General features: G+C 49.9%; 1 long non-coding RNA gene across 7 annotated transcripts in view; it reads right to left on the bottom strand.

The window, feature by feature from the left end:
• Window positions 1–304: 304 nt before the first annotated feature.
• LOC106982207 (uncharacterized) overlaps window positions 305–19,277 on the bottom strand; it is a 33,504-nt gene continuing 14,531 nt past the window's right edge. Inside the window, exons 3-5 of one of the 7 annotated variants that reach the window (XR_008291883.1) lie at window positions 17,555–17,685; window positions 12,763–16,866; window positions 309–7,558 (exon numbers count right to left, since the gene is read on the bottom strand). This is a non-coding gene — a long non-coding RNA (uncharacterized LOC106982207). The other 6 variants (XR_008291881.1, XR_008291885.1, XR_008291886.1 and 3 more) reach the window with 6 other exon arrangements.

Here is a 19,277-nt window from a genome sequence, read left to right as displayed (position 1 = left end):
TCCCAAAATTATTTATCATATAATAAAATCTTTTGAAAACAAAAACGTTTACTGCTTATTCATTTTTTGAGAGAAAGAAAAAAGAGCCGGAGCCCGAGTGGGGGAAGGGCAGACGGAGGAGACGCAGAATCTAAAGCAGGCTTCAGGCTCTGAGCTGTCTGCACAGAGCCCGATGTGGGAACTGTGAAATCGTGACCTGAGCTGAAGTCGGACGCTTAACTGACGGAGCCACCCAGGTGCCCCGATCATGTAATAAAATCTTATGGATCCGATTAAATGATAGAACCACCCATTTTAATTAATCTCAATAGAAAATACGGTAGGTAGGCGAGGAAAACACTTTCCTCTTCCCTCTTAGGTTCTATGCCTGGGCCTGTGAACTAAGCCGACAAAAGCCAGATCAACAGGAAATAGGCATACAAACTTGACTTGCCATCGATATTTTAATTTTCATGTGAGCAGAGGTCTTCGTAGAAAAGGAAGAAAGACCCAGAGGAGCAGTTCAACTTGGGGAGCTTAGACACCATTTTAACAAAGAGGATAAATTATGGAGAAGTGACTAGACAAAGGAAAAGGGACGTGGGAAGATAAATATATGGGGGAAACTAATGAAGACAAGGGGTCCTGAGTAAAGTGTTTACGCAGACTCAAGTCGGGCACCCTCCGCATCTCTGGTGATTTGCCTTCTTCCCTTCCTGGTATGAAGGAGGGGGAAACATCTTCAAAGGAAAACATAGGCTCTACTTGAGGCCAGATAATAGCACAGACTGCATTTCCTGAGTCCGTTTTTTTCTCGTTTGCCTTCAGCTCAAAATAATCCTCATGCCAAAGTATGCATTGCTTTTAATGTTCACTCATTTTTTGAGAGAAAGAGAGAGAGAGAGAGAGTGCAAATGGGGGAGGGGCAGAGCGAGAGGGGGAGACACAGAATCCGAAGCAGGTCCCAAGTTCTGAGCTGTCAGCACAGAGCCTGACGCGGGGCCCGAACTCACGGACCCCGAAACCATGAGGTCATGACCTGAGCCAAAGTCGGACACTTAACCGACTGAGCCGCCCAAGAGCCCCATAATCCCCTTCAGTATTTTAAAAGAAATTTAGTTATGTCACCCTCAAAACTTCTTAGAAACCCAAAAGAAAGGAAAATAGAATCTTGCCCCCTGGAGACACAGAAGATTTATTTAGGGAACAGAGAAGGATCATTTCAATCAGCATTAAGGTACTCATAGACAAAGGAGGGCTGCTAAAATCACTACAGGTATGTTTTTCTCTTACATAAATTAAATGTTTTCTCTCTGGGGGGCACCTGGGTGGCTCAGTCGGTTAAGCGTCCGACTTCGGCTCAGGTCATGACCTCATGGTTTGTGAGTTCGAGTCCCGCATCAGACTCTACACTAATGGTGTGGAGCCTGCTTGGGAGTCTCTCTCTCTCCCTCTCTCTCTCTCTCTCTCTGTCCCCTTCTCTCTCTGCCCCTCCTCCAGCTGCTCTCTTTCTCTCTCCCAAAATAAATAAGTAAACTTAAAAAAATGTTTTCCCTCTGATTTTTCTTGTTCAGCAAAACTTTTTTTTTTTTTTACAACATCCATGTAAATGATTATAGTCTTTAAACTAGTGAGGTTGAAATAGATTATGGTTGATGTCACTCATTATTTAGAAGAGGGTAAATCATTCAAGAGGAAGAGTATCTTATTTGTAGTTTTCCTAAAAAGCTTGGTCTTCGGACACCTGTGAATGGAGAGGACGGTTCCCGAAGCCCCCAGGCGCCCGCACCACAACGTGCCTCTGCTCTGCCCCAGGGTAGGACGCCTGGGCTCTCGCCAGCTTGAGCCCGAATGCCCAGGCCTGCCTTTCTCTCTTGAATTATGCATAACACTGAAGATAGTTAGTGCTTTGGGCAGAGAGGATGAACTTTGGATCTGGCCACTTTCTGCAGTCATTCATAAATTCCAGTGGAAGCTAAGACTGACACTCGTCCCCATCCAGGATCAGGGGGAGCCATCCTATTTAGAATGTTTCCTCCCAAAAGCCCACTGTTCCACAAAATTACATTTTGTTTTATTTTACTTATTTGAGAGAGAGCGAGAAAGGGAGAGGCAGAGGGAGAGGGAGAGAGAGAAACTTAAGCAGGGTCCATGCCCAACTCGGAGCCCAACTCCGGACTTGATCTCACGACTATGAGATCATAACCTGAGCTGAAATCAAGAGTCGGATGCTTTACCGACTGAGCCACCCAGGCGCGCCCCAAATTACATTTTAAACATACTCTTCCCATCTCCTGAAGTATAAAGCTAAGAAAATGGAATCAATTTCGTTATACATGGGCAACATCACAGAAGACCGTAGAGTTAAAGTCAAGAGTTATATTTACGATAACATCAAAAGTAATTTTTTGCTCTTAGAAGCTTTATAATTTTCCTAACCAATAAATAACGCTTAAATGTTTTTTAAGTTTATGTCTTTATTTTGAGACAGAGACAGAGCAAGCGAGAGAGGGGCAGAGAGAGAAGGGAAGAGAGAGAATTCCAAGCAGACTCCACAGGGTCAGCGTGGAGCCCGACGCGGGGCTTGAACTCACAAACTGTGAGATCGCGGGCTGAGCCGAAACCAAGAGTCGGACGCTTGACTGACTGAGCCACCCAGGCGCCCCAATAAATAACTCTTTAAATTAAGAAAGCATCAAGGAGTGACACCAAGAGAAGAAAGCATTGTTTTAAATAACCCAACGTTCAAGTCAGATTTTAGAATGGGTGTTGCCTATGCTCTTGAGGATGGGTCGCTATCTCTGATCGTGACCAGGAGCCCCCAGAGAGGAAGCTTCTAGTAAGTAACCAGCTGACTGAGGCAGCCATTCTACTTCAGGGTAGAAATTAAGAAGGGAAGAGTAAACCCCCAAAGCTAGCAATCTGCGAGCTCCAGGGGTCGCCCAGGAGGACGCTGGGAAGGTCTAGAATCAGAAGGCGTTGGAGATGTTCAGCCTGAGGGTGGTCCTAGTGGGAGCCCTCTTGACCCCTGCAGTGTAGACAGTCTTTTCTGCCTCAAGTCTCTCTTTTAAGATTCTTGCCCTTTGCCAATCATCCCTCTCCCCGAAAATAGAACACACAGAGGGCGCCCTCCCTGCCCCCCTCCCCTCCGGCTGCTCAGCCAGAAACAGGGGTCCCAGCCATCCCCAGGAGCCGCAGAATCTCCGCCTGGGACCATGAGCCTGTAAACCCTCCACTCCCACCACAGACCCATTTTCTGGAGAGTAAGAGCAAAATCAAACAAAAGCACATCATACTCTGATCCTTTCTTTTTGAACTCAACTGCTAGGCAAATGGGGGTTTTACAGTTTAGAGCTGAATGCGGGTGACTTCAGCCAAATCCGGCTTGTTTCGGAATAAATGTAAAATAAATTCAAATGACCCTGGCGCAGAGATAATGGACCGGCTAGCCGCTCCGGGCAAACGTAAGAGAACCAAGATGGGGTTTATTCAGCTCTGAGTTGTGCCTCAAGCCCCAGAGCTCCAAAAATTACCATGAAAGTGTCCATCAGGCCCAAGCAGGCCGGTTACATGGTTGGAGGCATCTGAGCGCTCAGATTCGAGTCCAGAGGTGTTTTTTTTTGCCAGAACCGTCTTCCGGGACTCCAGGTCATCTCTGGGCAACCCCCCGGGGAAATTTCTGTAAGTCACCGTGATTACTACACGGAGAGGGCCAGCCAGTGGTGGCTCTGAAACCCATTCTTATGTCACACCTTGGTTGTTTTTTTTTTTTTTTTTCTGTTTCTAAAGTGGCTTCTTCCCCGGTCGGACAGTGAGGCCCCTCAAACGTCCGAGGCAGAAGGAGCAGCTCCTTGTGGGGCCCCGTTCCAGCATCCCACCTTACTGGGGGTTACCTGGGTGCCACTTAGCAAACGGCTAGACTCTGTCTCTGTCAAGTGGGGATCCCTGTCGTCGCCCTGAGCCCCCCCAAAACAGGACAAGTTTAGTGGATGCGAAAGTCTGAGCCTGAGGGTGACTCAAAAGCGAAATCTTTCCCGGAGTCGAATATTGCTCTGACCTCACGGGGGGTACATCACCTAAGGGCGGATGAAGGTGGGCGTGCTCCACACCCCGAGTGGGGGTCCAGGGGGAGGACGCCTTGTAGAAATTAAGTGCCAGCCATGACATCGCTCGTCGCCCGCCCCCCTCCACCAAGCCCAGGATTGAACTCGGGTCCGTGTTTCTTTCCGGGCCCCCAGGGACACCCCCCCTCCCGCCCCGCCCCCAGGTCACAGACACTGCTGGAAGGTCAACCAAACCCTGTCACCGGGTCAGGTGGCAAGAAAGCCAGGGTTCACTCCCGATCTGGATCTGCGAGCACTTAACAGGAGGCTCAAGTTCGGGCGCGGAGTGAAAATAAACACCCGCTATAAATAAGCCGCTGAATTTCTTCAAGGCCCAAGCGCGACAAGGAGAAGGTGCCACCGCACAAGTGCTCACTTGAAAAATTCTCAACGCGTAAAAATAACTTTGATAACCGCGCGAAGACGCCTGGCTCAGGGGAAAGGAATGGGCCCGCCGCGGGCCCCCAGCTGCGCTGCAGGGAGGGGGAGAGGCGGGGCAGGGGAGGGGGGCACTGCTGGGGGAGGGGGGGTGGATGGGCCTATGGGGGGGCGCTCAGTGGGGTGCAGCCTGGGAAGTGGTGCGGGGGTGGAGGGGAGGGAGGGGGGAAAGGGGGACGTTGGGGGGGGGGGGCCATGACTCACCGCGGGGCTGCGACTTAAAAGGGCCCTGGCTTCTTCCGGGAGGGGGGAGGGCATGGTCAAGGGGGCAGACTCTCTCCCAAGAGTGGCCCCACTCCACCCCAAGGCTGACCTCCAGGCCTGATCCAAATTTTCACGGGGTTTGGGCCCCTGTCCCCTTTGGCCCCTCTCCCCCTTCCCTCCTTTTTCATCCACCCCTCCCCCTCTTCCCCTCTCCCCTTCCCCTCCCTGCCCCCACTCTGCCCCTCCCCCTGTCGGTCCCCCTCCCTTCCATCCCAGCCTTCTCCTTCCCTGTCCAGACAGTTGTTTCAGCCATAAAATATGCTCAAACACCTACTCCTTCTCCCCCTCCCCATCTTCCACAAAGTCCCACCCTCCAGGGGTGGGCCGCCCCCCCCTTTTCCTCCCCCTCCTGGGTACACTCTCTGAAGCTCGGTCCGCTTGCGCCCTGCTCTCTCCTCAACGTGTTCTTTTTAAAACAAGGAGATCTTTATATCATTTTAAACTTAAAGAAGCCTCAAGAATGTTACAAAGAACCCCCCCAGCCTTCGACCAGATTCCCCTCTCCTGACCATGTGGTAGCATTTCCTTCATCTGTCTCTATAGATGTTTTTTTCCAAACCATTTGCAAGTAAATTGCAGACATCGTGTCTCCCTCTCCCTAAATACTTGGCTGTGTTTTCACCAAGGCCAAGGACATTAAAGGCAGAGCTAACAAAAGAAAGACTTTTGGGGGATGCCCAGTGACCTCACAGGAGATGCCCAGTCCGGTGGCCTGGCAGGGTTCATTGGGCTTGACCTTTCTGCCTCTTGGTCTCTGCCTCTGCCTCTCTGTCTCTCACTTCTCAGAGGTGGGTCTCTCCAGGGTCCAGCTTTCTGTGTCATTTTGCAGACTATCTCTGGAGGAGGCCATGGGCTCCCAGGAAGTCAGCTGTCACCGAATCTTCAGCCTGGGTCCCCCTTCTACCAGAATGTCCACGGCTTTCCAGGAAGTGATGCCCGAATACCGTTCTCCCACTCACTGCTGTGCACTAGACAAGTCATAAAACCGGAGTCATGGCCTCTGTCCCACGCCTTCTCCCACCTCCCTCCGCTGGGCGCTCCAACAGAATCCCCCTCACCTTTGAATTCTGTGGCCTCCCCCCACCCCCTCCCTCCTCCCTTCCCGCAGACTCCACTTCCCAGAGCCCCTCACGTACCCATTGTCTCAGCACGGATGTGGACAAGGCTGTTGTAACAAATAGGCCTCCGATGCACAGGCTTAACTGAGAGACGGATCTCTCAGCCTTTCCTACAACAGCCAGGACGAGTGGCTGGCAAGGAGGCTCAGCTCCCCTGTCTCACTCTTTGCCTTCCTGTCCCGTTCCAGGACATTGGACTCATCACTGGTTGCAGCTGGGTCCCTGACAAGCTTGTCGGCCCAGAGAAGGGGAAGGGGAAGTGAGGGGCCACGCTGGTGTTTTAAGGCCCTACCAGTAAGTGCATATCTGACCCCAGCTGACACTGGCAGGAGCTTGGTCAGACAGCCCCACTGGCTGCCGGGCAGGCTGGGAAATGTAGTTTTGAGCCAGGTAGGCCCGTGCCCTCCTCCCCCATAGTCACCTGCTCTGTGAGAGACCCGAGGCAAACATTTATTGGGCACTTAGTGTGTGCCAGGCTCTATGATGGCCATTGTCCCAACATCAATCCTTTTAATCTGCACAGGTGTCTCAGCAACATGGAGACGGCTAGGAAGGGGCTTAGGTAGAATGGAGACCTTCTAAGGAATGTTCTACCAAAGTCCTCACACTTGGGGCCCGGACTTAGATTATTTTCTTTGCGTGTCTGTCTCTCCCCTCCACGATCTCCCAAGTACAGGCTTGATCAATGTTATGCTAAGTGGTCAGGCAGAGTGGGAGTTTTAAGGGAGCTCGTGAAAATGACATAATGTCACCTCGTTGGCAGTGCTCGGTTATCCCCCTGGGTCCACTGTGTGATAAGTAGCTCTCAAGCCCTGTAAGAGGTCAGGCAGAGTCTGGATGCCCACCTCAGGAAGATTACATGGGATCAGATGAGTCCTGAAACCCTGGCAACCCTAACATGCTGTATTTCTCTGCCACTCAATCCCGATAATTCAGTGTGTTTGTGCTTCCAGGCGGCAAACCTGTTCCCTTGTTCAGGTACCGAGCACATCGGCATGTCCTAAGAGGGCTCTTGCAACGTGCGTCCTGGGAGGAAGAGACGGGTAGGAAACACATCAACACGCAAGTCAACAACAGCACAGACCGAGATGAAAGCTAGGAACGGCATGAAATAAATAGGACGAGCGCATGCCTGAGGACCAGGGAAAGCCTCTCTGAGCAGGTGACCATTCAGTGGAGACCTCTACAAGGGAAGGGGCAGCCCGGAAGACCGAGCCCAGGGCTGGAGTGTCTGAGGTTCCCAAAAGCAGCCAGGGAGGCGGAGCGGCTGGGGCTGGAGAGAGGTAAGAAGGCAAGTCAAGGCAGGCGACATAGCCAGGGGCTGGGGCCCGTTCCAACGGGCAGATAGATAGGTCTCACTCTGCTGTGAGTGGGGCAGTGATGCAATTCTACTTAGATTGTGAGACGATTGTTCCAGCCGCTGCATAGGAGGTGGGTTTGGTAGAGCCAGAGTGGAAACGAGGCACATGATGAGAAGATCTTTGAACGGTCTTCCTCCGGAGAACCAACAGGGGCCTCGAGCGGGGTGATGGTTACGGAGCCAGAAGTGGTGGGTCTGTGTTTCGTGGGTGGCCCACAGGCCTTGCTGAGAGTGCTTCTCTGTACGTAGCTGCCGTCTCCTTTTCTCTTACGTATCAATACTCAGTCGTTACACCCCTGGAATAGAGGAATCACAACACAGGACCTGTCTGGTGATCAGTGTGACCTCCTACCTCCCAGGTGCTCTAAAGCTACGTCTTGTCTTTGGCTTTGCAGATAACGCTCATGGTGGGGCTCATTGCGTTGGCCTTCATCACTCTTTGGGTAATAATAATTCCCGGAAAGAATCATGGACACTGGCCCTGCTTCCTTCACACCCAGTCCCGTTGAAGAGACTGACAGTGAACAAGTAAATACACAAGTCTGACATGGCACATATGTGGAGAGGTACACGGGGGAGAAGAGGTACACAGGGTATATGGAGAAGACCCACAAGGGGGGCTTTGACCCACCGGGAGCAGTAAAGGAAGGCTTTGAGGAAGGGACTACAGGAACTGAAACTGGAAGGAAGGAAGGGGTGGGGGTGGAGAGCACATGGACAGAGTCAGTAGCATGTGCAAAGGCTCTGGGGCATGAGGGTCAGAGTTCCTTCCAAGAACCTTTACTGAGCAGATGACAAGGTAAGTAGGAGGGGACAAGAGTGTTTGTATCCGAAGTCGGAGACATTCCTTTACCATCTCTGGGTCATCTGTGCGGATGAGGAAGCAGGTCAGAGACTTGGAAAACAGAAAGGAGTTGATAAAGGCATTCGAGCAACATTCCCAGACTATTCCTGATTTGAGGGCAACTTGTATTGCTAAAAATGCCTATTTAACTTAGAGGTGGTGAGTCCTATTAGAAGCCAGTGGTCTATACGAATGACCCAAGTTCTTTTGGAATCTCTCTGCTAGCCCAAAATTAAGAGAGCATGTAGGATCAGTCTAGCATTTATAAGCACCCATGGCACTGACATCCTTGGATAAGATTCCTGAGTAATGCTAATCAATCCCACAAAAAGAGAGGAAACCAGTTATTCAGCTATTGTTTTATCCTTGTGCAAATTCCAGGGCAGTCCAAAGGCTGCCCCAAACTATTCAAGGGAGAGCTTCTGTATCTCCAGATCCAGAGACCTTGCCTACTAAATTTTTCTTTATGAAAGAAAGAGAGAAAGAAAGAAAGAAAGAAAGAGAGAAAGAAAGAAAGAAGGAAAGAGAGAAAGAGAGAAAGAAAGAAAGAAAGAAGAAAGAAAGAAAGAAGGAAAGAAAGAAAGAAGGAAAGAAAGAAAGAAAGAAAGAAGAAAGAAAGAAGGAAAGAAAGAGAGAAAGAAAGAAAGAGAGAAAGAGAGAAAGAAAGAAGAAAGAAAGAAGAGAGAAAGAAAGAAAGAGAGAAAGAGAGAAAGAAAGAAAGAAAGAAAGAAGGAAAGAAAGAAAGAGAGAAAGAAAGAAAGAAAGAAAGAGAGAAAGAGAGAAAGAAAGAAAGAAAGAAGAAAGAAAGAAAGAAGGAAAGAAAGAAAGAGAGAAAGAAAGAAAGAAAGAAAGAAGGAGAGAAAGAGAGAAAGAAAGAAGGAAAGAAAGAAAGAGAGAAAGAAAGAAAGAAAGAGAAAAAGAGAGAAAGAAAGAAAGAAAGAAGAAAGAAAGAAAGAAGGAAAGAGAGAAAGAGAGAAAGAAAGAAAGAAGAAAGAAAGAAAGAAGGAAAGAAAGAAAGAAAGAAGGAAAGAAAGAAAGAAAGAAAGAAGAAAGAAAGAAGGAAAGAGAGAAAGAGAGAAAGAAAGAAGAAAGAAAGAAGAGAGAAAGAAAGAAAGAGAGAAAGAGAGAAAGAAAGAAAGAAAGAAAGAAGGAAAGAAAGAAAGAGAGAAAGAAAGAAAGAAAGAGAGAAAGAGAGAAAGAAAGAAAGAAAGAAGAAAGAAAGAAAGAAAGAAGGAAAGAAAGAAAGAAGGAGAGAAAGAGAGAAAGAAAGAAAGAAGAAAGAAAGAAGGAAAGAAAGAAAGAGAGAAAGAAAGAAAGAAGAAAGAAAGAAAGAAAGAAGAAAGAAAGAAGGAAAGAAAGAAAGAAAGAGAGAAAGAAAGAAAGAAGAAAGAAAGAAGGAAAGAGAGAAAGAAGGAAAGAGAGAAAGAGAGAGAAAGAAAGAAGAAAGAAAGAAGGAAAGAAAGAAAGAAAGAAGAAAGAGAGAAAGAAAGAAAGAGAGAAGGAGAGAAAGAGAGAAAGAAAGAAGAAAGAAAGAAGGAAAGAAAAAAAGAAAGAAAGAAAGAAGAAAGGAGGAAAGAAAGAAAGAAAAAATGGATGGGGCGCCTGCGTGGCTCAGTCGGTTAAGCGTCTGACTTCAGCTCACGTCATGATCCTGCGGTTGTGAGTTCCAGCCCCTTGTCGGACTCTGTGCTGACAGCTCGGAGCCTGGAGCCTGCTTCGGATTCTGTGACTCCCTCTCTCGCTCTCTCTTTCTGTCCCTCCCCCGCTTGCATTGTCTCTGTCTCTGTCTCTCAAGAATAAATAAACCTTAAAAAAAAAAAAAAAAAGAAAGAAAGAAAATAGCTCATTGGGACTGATGAGAATGAAGTGCCCACCACAACACAGATGGCCTTCTCTTCATTTTTTTTTTCTTTTACTATCACCTTGGAGCACCTGGAAGAAAGTAGGCCCAACTTCCCACCCACTCCTGCCCTGCTTTTTAAAAGAGTTCCCTGGGGAGAAGTTGCCACATGACAGAAGTCGTGAGATGCCTGCCAGTTAGAAAAAAGTTCTTCTAACCCGAAGCAGTATGTGTGTAAAAGCAAAACCAAAACACAAAGAAAGGGGGGAGGAAGGGGCCTCGACACATACTGCTTTAAAACCAAAATAATTTGTCTCGATAAAAAGATCACTGGGACCTGATTTAAAAGAGAAGAAAAAATCCAAGCAGAGTCATGGCACAAAAATTAAGTTTTTTTAAAAAAAGACACGTAAGATGGAGACGAAAGGGGGGGCGGGCAGGTGGGAGGTGTATTCGTGTTCAGTTTCAGATGTGTGAAAGTGTTGATAGATACCAATATCCCATAGCCTTCAACCCTGGGAATTTATCTCTAGGAAATAATCTGAATGATTAAAGTGAGTCGTATCGACACAGATGTTCACTGTCTTATTATTTGCGATATTTTAAAGAAGTAAGACTTTTTTTCTGGGGAGAATGGGAATGGGGTGTTATGTGTCAGTCAAATGGTCCAAAGGCATTCAGAGTCTCTGAAGGTGTGGAGGGCGGGTTAAGAGTGGGAGGACCAGGGGTAAGGTGGTGGTGAGCTGGTCTAGATAAGAGATGAGGAAGGCCTAAGGCTGTAGCCTCGAGGTTAGAGAGGAGAGATTAGCCAAAGAGATATGTAAAGGGTCATCTAAACGTGCACCGGGAGAGGAAGGGAAGATTCTGGAATGCTACTCAATGGATGAGGGTGGATGGTGACGTAACCAAGGAGGATGGAGAAAACAGGTGAATGAGTCTGGTGTCTATCTGTCTGATCAGGGGCTGGGGGGGCTGGAGTGAAGGGGTGGAGCTCTGGGGTATGCTAAGCTTGAACTAGCCAAGGAATAGCAAGGCAATGATGTTCAGGAGGAGGCCATGGAAAATGTGGGTCTGGGCTGAGAGACAAAGGTGGCTGGAGATAAACGGTGATAAATAAACGTTTCCCCAAAGAAAGGCGAGGTCATCGGTGGCTTCCTCTTTTCTTTCTCTTGGTCTTCATCCTGTTGGGTCTTTCAGAGTAGCCGATGCAGTTGACTGTCTTCTGGAAGGTCTCTCTTCCGTGAGTCCTTGAACACACACATTCCTTCCTTTTTCTTACTTTCACACTTGCTTCTTTCCTTTTCATTTTAAAAATTATTGAAAAGTAAATATTTCTCCCCCAAGTAACCTAGGACGCACAGCTAATTAAAAAGAAAAATTAGGGGCGCCTGGGGGGCTCAGTCGGCTGGGCGTCCGACTTCAGCTCAGGTCACGATCTCACAGTCTGTCAGTTCGAGCCCCGCGTCGGGCTCTGTGCTGACAGCTCGGAGCCTGAAGCCTGCTTCAATTTTGTGTCTCTCTCTCTGTTTGCCCCTACCCTGCTTGCACTCTTGGTCTCTCATAAATAAATAAATGTTAAAAAAAATTTAAAAAAAAAAAAAGAAAAATTAAAGTCACAAAGCATTTTGCTGTGTATTCTTACTTACCCCGTAAGTGCTAATTGGTCGGGTCTCTTCCCCATCACACACACTGAGCACACACTCTTCCAGTGATCGCTCATCACAATTAAAATGGAATAATTCTTTGGATTGTCCCTTCTCTAAAAAGCTGAGTAGTTAATGAATGTACTCACATAAACGCGTTTTTACCGAAAGGAGATCAGTTGGTAGGTAATGTTGTGCAGTGTATTTTCCATGTGCACAAATGCGTCATGAATAGTCTTCGCAGGTTCCTGTCAATCTGCAGGAGCCCTTTTGCTGCTACCTGGTGTTGAATTTAGCTGTATGGCTGAGCCCAAATTTATCTCAATTCCTTGTTATGGGACAATTGAAGTATTTCCAGTTTTTCTCTAATCTCCTGCTTTAGACATCTTTATATATAAGTCTCTGCCTGCTTTTTTGACGGTCTTTTTAAAAAATTTTTTAAGGTTATTTATTTTGAGAGAGAGAGAGAGAGAGAATTCTAAGCAGGTTCGACACAGTCAGTGCAGAATCCGATGCCAACCTCGAACTCAGAAACCGCGAGGTCGTGACCTGAGGCAAAATCGAGAGTCGGATGCTTAACCGATGGAGCCACCCAGGCAACCCCAGTGTCGGGTTTTCATTGGGTCCCAACCAAACTAGTCACAAATTCCTCCGCCCACTAAATCCTGAATTGTTCTAAGCCGGTTTCCACTGTCCCGTGTCTGTTTGCAGCCTGGGCAAACCCTGCCTGCACCCCACCCCAGCCTGGCTTCCAGCGCCCACCTCTGGGTCCATCTTCCGTCTGTCTGTCCTCTCCCTTGCCCACTTCTCTGCGGTGGCCCCACCGCTGGGACAGACACCGGTCCCCAGCGCCCCCAGCCTGGCTCAAACGTGCCTCTAGAATCAGTCTCCTCTGACCCACTCCTGGAACATTCTACTCCCCTCCCCTGAGCCCCACACGTGGTGTGCCCTCCACTTCATGACGTGGACGGTGCAGTCCACCCCAACGCTGAGCCCTTTGGGACAACATATGCCCTTCTCTGCTCACCTCTGCGCCCACCACCCCTGTCCCCCCCACCTGGCTCCCGCCACAAACCCACAATATTTGTTTGTTAACGGCACTGTTAATAAATAACATTCCTCTGGGATTTGGATGTACACAAGTTCACCCACGGGCCAAAGGTGATCATTTACCTGTCCTGTGACTTATTCTGAAAAGGACAGAGCCTGGAACCGGCTGCCATGCCCCTCACCAAGGCTGATGTGTCCCTAGATGCCCCGCACACGTGTAGCAACTGTGCTGTGACCAGTGCCCGTGACCGTGCACGCGGTGGGCACGGGGTGCACATCGTGTGCGTCTTTCTCACCCAGGGGAAGGCGGGACAGCGGAGGTGACAGTGCTTGCCCACCCTTCCTCTGGGGCAGGGTAACCGAGCGGCCCCACAAAGGGAGGGGTGGGGCCGGGCCAGGCTCTCCTGCCTTTCTTTGCCAGAGGCATGTAAGTTTCAAGGAAATCTGTTTCGTCCTGTTCAGAAAGATGAGGCAACCCGTCTAGAAAGGAAGCGGGGAGTTGCCTTCCTGCTACAAGCTAAGGAATGTCACGTCGCTTCAGTGTTCTTCACATTCCCAGAAATCCGTCTTGGTTGAAAAGGAGGCAGATGACTCAGTGTGTTCGTTCCCCTGGCTGTCGACAGATTAACCGCGGAGCCCGAGTGGTGCTCCTGGGGACGGGCTAGTGGAAAGTGATTGTCGAGAGGGCGCATCCCCGCATGGGGGCGGGGGGGGGGGGCTGCTGTGGTCCCCAGCCGTGTGGGGACGAACCCAGTAAACACCGTATAGTTTTCTCAAAGCTGGAATGGGTGACCCTGGGTCCACATCGCGTTCCTGTGAGCTCTGAGCTATCTGGATGTGCCTGACCAAACCCCCGTGAATTCAGTCATGGTTCTGATTATTTGCTTTGCAGAACTGGGGGTTTGTGTATGTGTGTGTGGGGGGGGGGGGGGGGGAGTCTGTCCTTAGAACAGGTTCCTGTAAATGATCCCTCTCCTTTTTTTTTTTTTTTTTTGGAAAACGTGAAGGTTTATTCTCACTTGGTTCCTCCCTCCTTCATTCTCCAGATTAAGCCTTTTTCTAGCAGAGAGACCTGGAAAATTATTTCAAGGGCAAGAATTTGGCAACTGTCCCTGAAAACGAAGCACATGCTTTGCAGGGGTTTTATGACCTTCCAGAAGGGCAGCCACCTGTTCCTTTCCACCCACCTCCGGGTGCCTGGCTACGGGGCTAATGAGCCATGAGACGGGACCAGTTGCCAGCCTTTCCTGCACAGGCTCTGAGTTTTTCAGGGGCCTCCTCTGACCCACAGTCCACAAGCGCCCCACCTGCATCCTGCCAGCCCGTCGGTAGTCACTGGTCCAAAGCCAATAGCCAAAAGCAATGCTGAGCCATGGACACCTCCCACAGTATTTCGCTTTGCAAACTTATATGTCCAAACATATATTTACTCACCTGGAAGAGAGAAAACTCGGATTTCCCAAGGTTGCAGATAAGAACCTCACACCCACCAAGGCAACACTGGCTCCAAAGAATCCTTAAGATTCCACCGAACAAAACCTAGTTAGTGATGCGGATCCAGGGAGGAGGCAGGTGGGTGCCACCCTGTGCCCCCAGCGTATCCCAACGTCTCCTAAGCTGATGATCACAGAAACTCTCCCTGCTCCGTGATGCCACGATTCTTGCCCATGCGGCCCTTCTGGATCACCCACCCTCGTGGTGGGGGGCCTTAAAGCCCCTTGGATATGAATACGAGGCAGTGGCGTGGAGGCCAGAGGCCAAGGGCTTGGGGCTAGACAGACCAAGGATGGCTGAGACAGAGTCCACCCCAAATCTGTCACGGCCCGGGTTGTGATGGACAGGAGCTGGAGGTCCTCCAGGAAAAGCTGTAGCCAAAGGCTTTCGGGAAGAAAGGCAGACACTCAAGGCATCCCCACCTGACCTGAGCCTGTCACCCCCCAGGGCCATTGCACCTCTGGCCACGTCCTGCTTCCTGGTCATGTGGCAGTGAAACACACAGGGCCCTGTGCTCAGAGGGGACCTGTGCATGGGGTTTACTTTTCTGTGATCATGATCACGAACTTTTTTTAAGTTTATTTATTTATTTTGAGAGAGAGAGAGAGAAAGCAAGCGGGGGAAAGGCAGAGAGAGGGAGTGGGGGGGGGGAGAGAGAGAGAGAGAGAGAGAGAATCCCAAGCAGGCTCTGCACTGTCAGCAGGGAGCCCGACATGGTGCTTGAACTCACGAACCTCGAGATCATGACCCGAGTGGAAACCGAGAGTTGGGCGCTTAACCAACGGAGCCACCCAGGCGCCCCTGGGCTTGAACTTCTTAATAATTTTCTTCCTGACCTTGCGATAGATAGTGCAGGATCCCTACTGTCCTGGCCACAGAGATCTTTTTAAATAATTCTCGGTGGTGGAAAAACAATGGAAAAGGACTTAGGTTTGACGTGCCATTCCATGATTCAGCTTTACCGTGTGAGAAATTTCACGGCATCTCGGATCCTGGGCTTGGTGGACGGTGAAGGCAAAGTCAAATCAGAAACATAAAAATTAGGGGCGCCTGGGTGGCTCAGTCGGTTAAGCGTCCGACTTCGGCTCAGGTCATGATCTCACGGTTCATGAGTTTGAGCCCCGCGTCGGGCTCTGTGCTGACAGCTCAGAGCCTGGAGCCTGTTTCAGATTCTATGTCTCCCTCTCTCTCTCTGACCCTCCTCCGTTCATGCTCTGTCTCTCCCTGTCTCAAAAATAAATAAATATTAAAAAAAAAAATTAAAAAAAAAAAAAGAAACATAAAAACTACTGAGACCCTCTCTGTGACAACGTGCCATAACTGTTGCTCTCTTTAGAAAGCTTTCTCGTGGAGAGGTGGATCGAAACATAAAGCTTCACGTGCCATCGCATCCCAAATAGGCCAACATCATGTTGGCCCCAGAGCCTACCGTGGGCTGGTGACGCGCAGCTACACCAGGGGTGCACGGCGGAGCCTACATAGTTACTGTTCTCCAAAATACCACAGAAGTAGGTCTAGAAACGGCATAAGGAGGTTCCGGATCGGTGGCTGACGTGTCCTCCTCCAGATCAGCACGTAAGTACATGGTCACCTGGGAGAGGCGTGTCCCAGATGTAAAAATCTCCACCAAGGAGTTCTTGGGAACACTAACTACATCCCCACCGCCGTCTGGGCAAAACCTCTTCCGGGCTGCGGATGAGGAACTCGGTCCGTCCAAACGTCAGGGACCTTTTCCCTCTACCCAAATCTGTGGCAGACGGTTTTCCACCCATAAGAAGGAGACTCAAACTCAAAATTCCCTGCCTTACTTTTACTTCTCCCTAAAGCGGGACGCGGGTTCTAAGAAACCGTGGTATCGCCTTACTGCACGTGCCGATACATTTTACAATTTGGGACAGAAAGTTAGTATCCACACGGGGATCCGCGGTGATGGCTCGCGAGATTTCCACGTTGTGACAAATATGTTTCTGCACTTGAGACTTTTCCTTTGGAGGGCTAGAACGGGGTTTTGAGGAAGTTGAGGATCTCGCCGTTTCTATCCGGCGCCCTCCAAGTTGATGAATTACCCTCGGTTGTGAGAGAGTCGTAGCTCTTTGCCTTGTTACCTGGCACGGGCCGGTGTTTTAAAACAACTCGCCGGGCCCCAGTGAGCAAAGTCGTCTTTGGCGATGGAGCGCAGTTGGGATTTCAGAAATCCTGTTACTTTAGAGTGTCGGGCTGGCCCAGGAAAAGGGCCAGACAGCTGTGGGGAAAGTATACGAGCGGGAGGTAATCGTCAGGAAAATTAACAAAAGGCTTCACGGATTGTGTCATAACAGATGCTGAAAACGGTTAAAATCGCACATGTTGTTATTCCTTCTGGTTCAGGCTCAGACAGTGAAGTTCGCGATGAAGGAATTTCCTCCTTGGCTCCGAACAAAGCTGGGATACAGGTCCAGGGTCTCTTGAAACAAAAGAAGACAGAGGCTTCCCGTCTGGCCTCCATTAACCTGCAATCTCATAGCAGGTACAGCAGTCTGGGGCAAATACTTGACGGAAAGCAAGAGGCGACTCTCTTCTCCTCAAAGGTGCGAGTGGTAGAGACCCCAAGGTCTACTTAGCCAGGATCTAGCCAGTTCCAGGCCCAAGCTGCTCTCCCTATTGACACCTTCTGGAAAAGCAACTAAACCTTCTGGTCCACGAGTTTTCCCAGGCGCAAAGTCAGAAGAAAAGATCTCGACCTGTTTCATAGAACTGTTGCAAGGAAAGCACAACCGTGGGTATCATTCGAGAAAGATTTCACTCGTAGCTAATTGTTACGTAAATGCCTAAGACTGCCAGGCCCCTGGGGTAAAGTTGCAGCCTCTAGGCCAGTTCACCTGTTTGGAATCTCTTGTCGGGCATTAGCAAATGTCCCTTGTGGGAGCCTTCGAGACATAAAAGTATATGGGAACTAGAATGTGCAGTGTGATTGCTAGAGACTGAACTTTCCGCAATTTGGGGCTGAATAAGGAAGCAAGTACTTCTGTGTGCTTCCTTGGCCCATTATAAAGTCTTTTTGGTTTTTTACAGACACATTTCATCTGCAAATGGCCCGATGGGCCGGGTACAGTTATCACCTAGTACTTCCTCCATCTTACAGATGAGGAAAATGAGACACCCAGAGGCTTTCCTCTTTCCCTCGATCATGGATCAGAATGTTTTACAGCTAGAAGGAGTTTCAGGGATGTTCTAGGTGTTCCTCGTTTTACAAACAGCGGGCCCCCGAGCTGAGCGGTACCACGTTTTCCGACTCGGAGCACTATTCACAGGAATCGCTTAGCTCGACCCATCTACAGCCCGGTGCATCAGCCCTGGTCACTATTCCCACCACGGGGCAAATGAAAGAACATTCTTCTTCGGACTTGGCTGCGATGTGTCTTTTTGCAGAAGGCACCCTTACCGGCGGAATGCCAGAGGGCCACGCGCGGGGTGGGACCCTCGGTCCGCGGGTGGGAAAGTCGGCCAACCGTCGTCTGTGATTTCCCGAGTTAGCATTTTGTGACCGGCACCGCAATCTCACGAAACAGGCATCTACGGAAAATGCAGAGAATGCAAACAACTTCTCCCAAGGGTGGCCATTCCCAAGATGCTCCCAACCCCGGGTTCCAAGGCTCGCCTTCTTGCCGCTGTCCCTAAGACATTGTCCTGGGCTGGAGACCAAGGCAAAGCCTTGAAAGTCTGGAATGGACTCCTGAAACTGGAGGGTAGGCTAGAAGGAACAAGCAAGGAGCCAGTTCAGAGACGGGGGCGGGCCCAAGGGAGGCAGATCCAAGTGGAGGCCAAGGCTGGGAACCTGGGCCCCGGAGCGACACGTTCCCCTGGCCCTCTGTCCTGAGCAAACCCGGCGTCGGTTACTTGATGACTGATGGGGCCTTGACTCTGCGATCTAGCGGCCCTCCTGACTTCTACCAGAATGTTTTAGGCTGACTCAACCGCCTCGCAAGCTCCTTTTAGCACACAACAGCTGGTCACTGAGCCGGGGCATGTAACCCCCGGACATCTGAAAGACTCGTGCCCGCCTGGCTCTGAGGCTGCCTCCCTCACTTCCCAGCCACATCCACTTGGGCAGGTCCTGGAGCCTCTGGGTGTCTCATCTTCCTCGTCTGTAAGTGGAGGAAGTACTAGGTGATAGCTGTACCCGTCCCATCGGGCCATTTGCAGATGAAACGAGTCCGTCCACATGGAAGCACCTGGCACAGAGCTGGCGCATAGTAGGTGCTCAGGTGCCCACACCGGGTGGTTGTCACTGGCTCCTGCACACATCCCTCCCAGCCCCGGGTGGCGCTCCCCTGAAGGGACCTCACCAGGACCTCATCCAGGCTGAGGACACGCTGCCTTCTGAGTCAGGCCATTCCATTTTTGGACTGCTCTGACTAAGAACATTCTTCCTTATGTTCAGCCCCGTCCACCTCCCTGCAACTCCCACTCACTGGTCCCGGCTCTGCCAGAAGGCAAATGTCAAAAAAATATTCTTGAAAGAGAGGACATAGAATGTAAATAATAATGGAAGAATCGGGTTGAGGCATTACAGCCACCGCCCCCGCCTCCCCCAGCCATTCCCACAGCTAAGCACAGATGGGGTGGGGAGGGTGGGGGGAGTCAGACCTTCCAGTTGAATTTGAAAACCGGCAAAAAGTGCCTCGCTCCTCTGTGCTTCCTTTAGAAATTCACGAAAACAACCTCTTTCTCCATTTTTTTGTTTTTCAGACCCAGAATGTGCTGTCAGACTGCCGTGAGACCGAATGTGCAAAGATGATAATCACAAGGGCTGCTGCGGAGACGTGACCTGACCTCACTTAATACGTGCCGTCCACCCCGTAATCACTGTGCGTCCAAGGGGGTGTGCCCCAGGAGCAGGTGACTCGTGGCAGACCTCCTGTTTGCAGAGCCTTTCTGGCGTCAGTTGTGCGATCACGACCCGCGTGTCCCTTTCCTGCTTCGTGGCATGTGCCAGGAAGGCAGACGAATGCAGACATCTTTTCCCCTGCAGATTTGACAGCTCAGCTCTCCAGCGACTGAATGATTCAAACCATTTCAAATGATTTGAAACAGAGCTTTTTAGTATTGCAGGATGCGAAAGTTCCGGAGACCTGTTGCACAAGCCCGTGAGTACACCGAACGCT

This window comes from Acinonyx jubatus, chromosome C1, assembly GCF_027475565.1.
Source record: "Acinonyx jubatus isolate Ajub_Pintada_27869175 chromosome C1, VMU_Ajub_asm_v1.0, whole genome shotgun sequence".
In the NCBI taxonomy this organism is placed as follows: Eukaryota; Metazoa; Chordata; class Mammalia; order Carnivora; family Felidae; genus Acinonyx; species Acinonyx jubatus.
The sequence above is the reverse complement of the archived record's forward strand: the minus strand, read 5'-3'. Positions and strand labels throughout refer to the sequence as shown.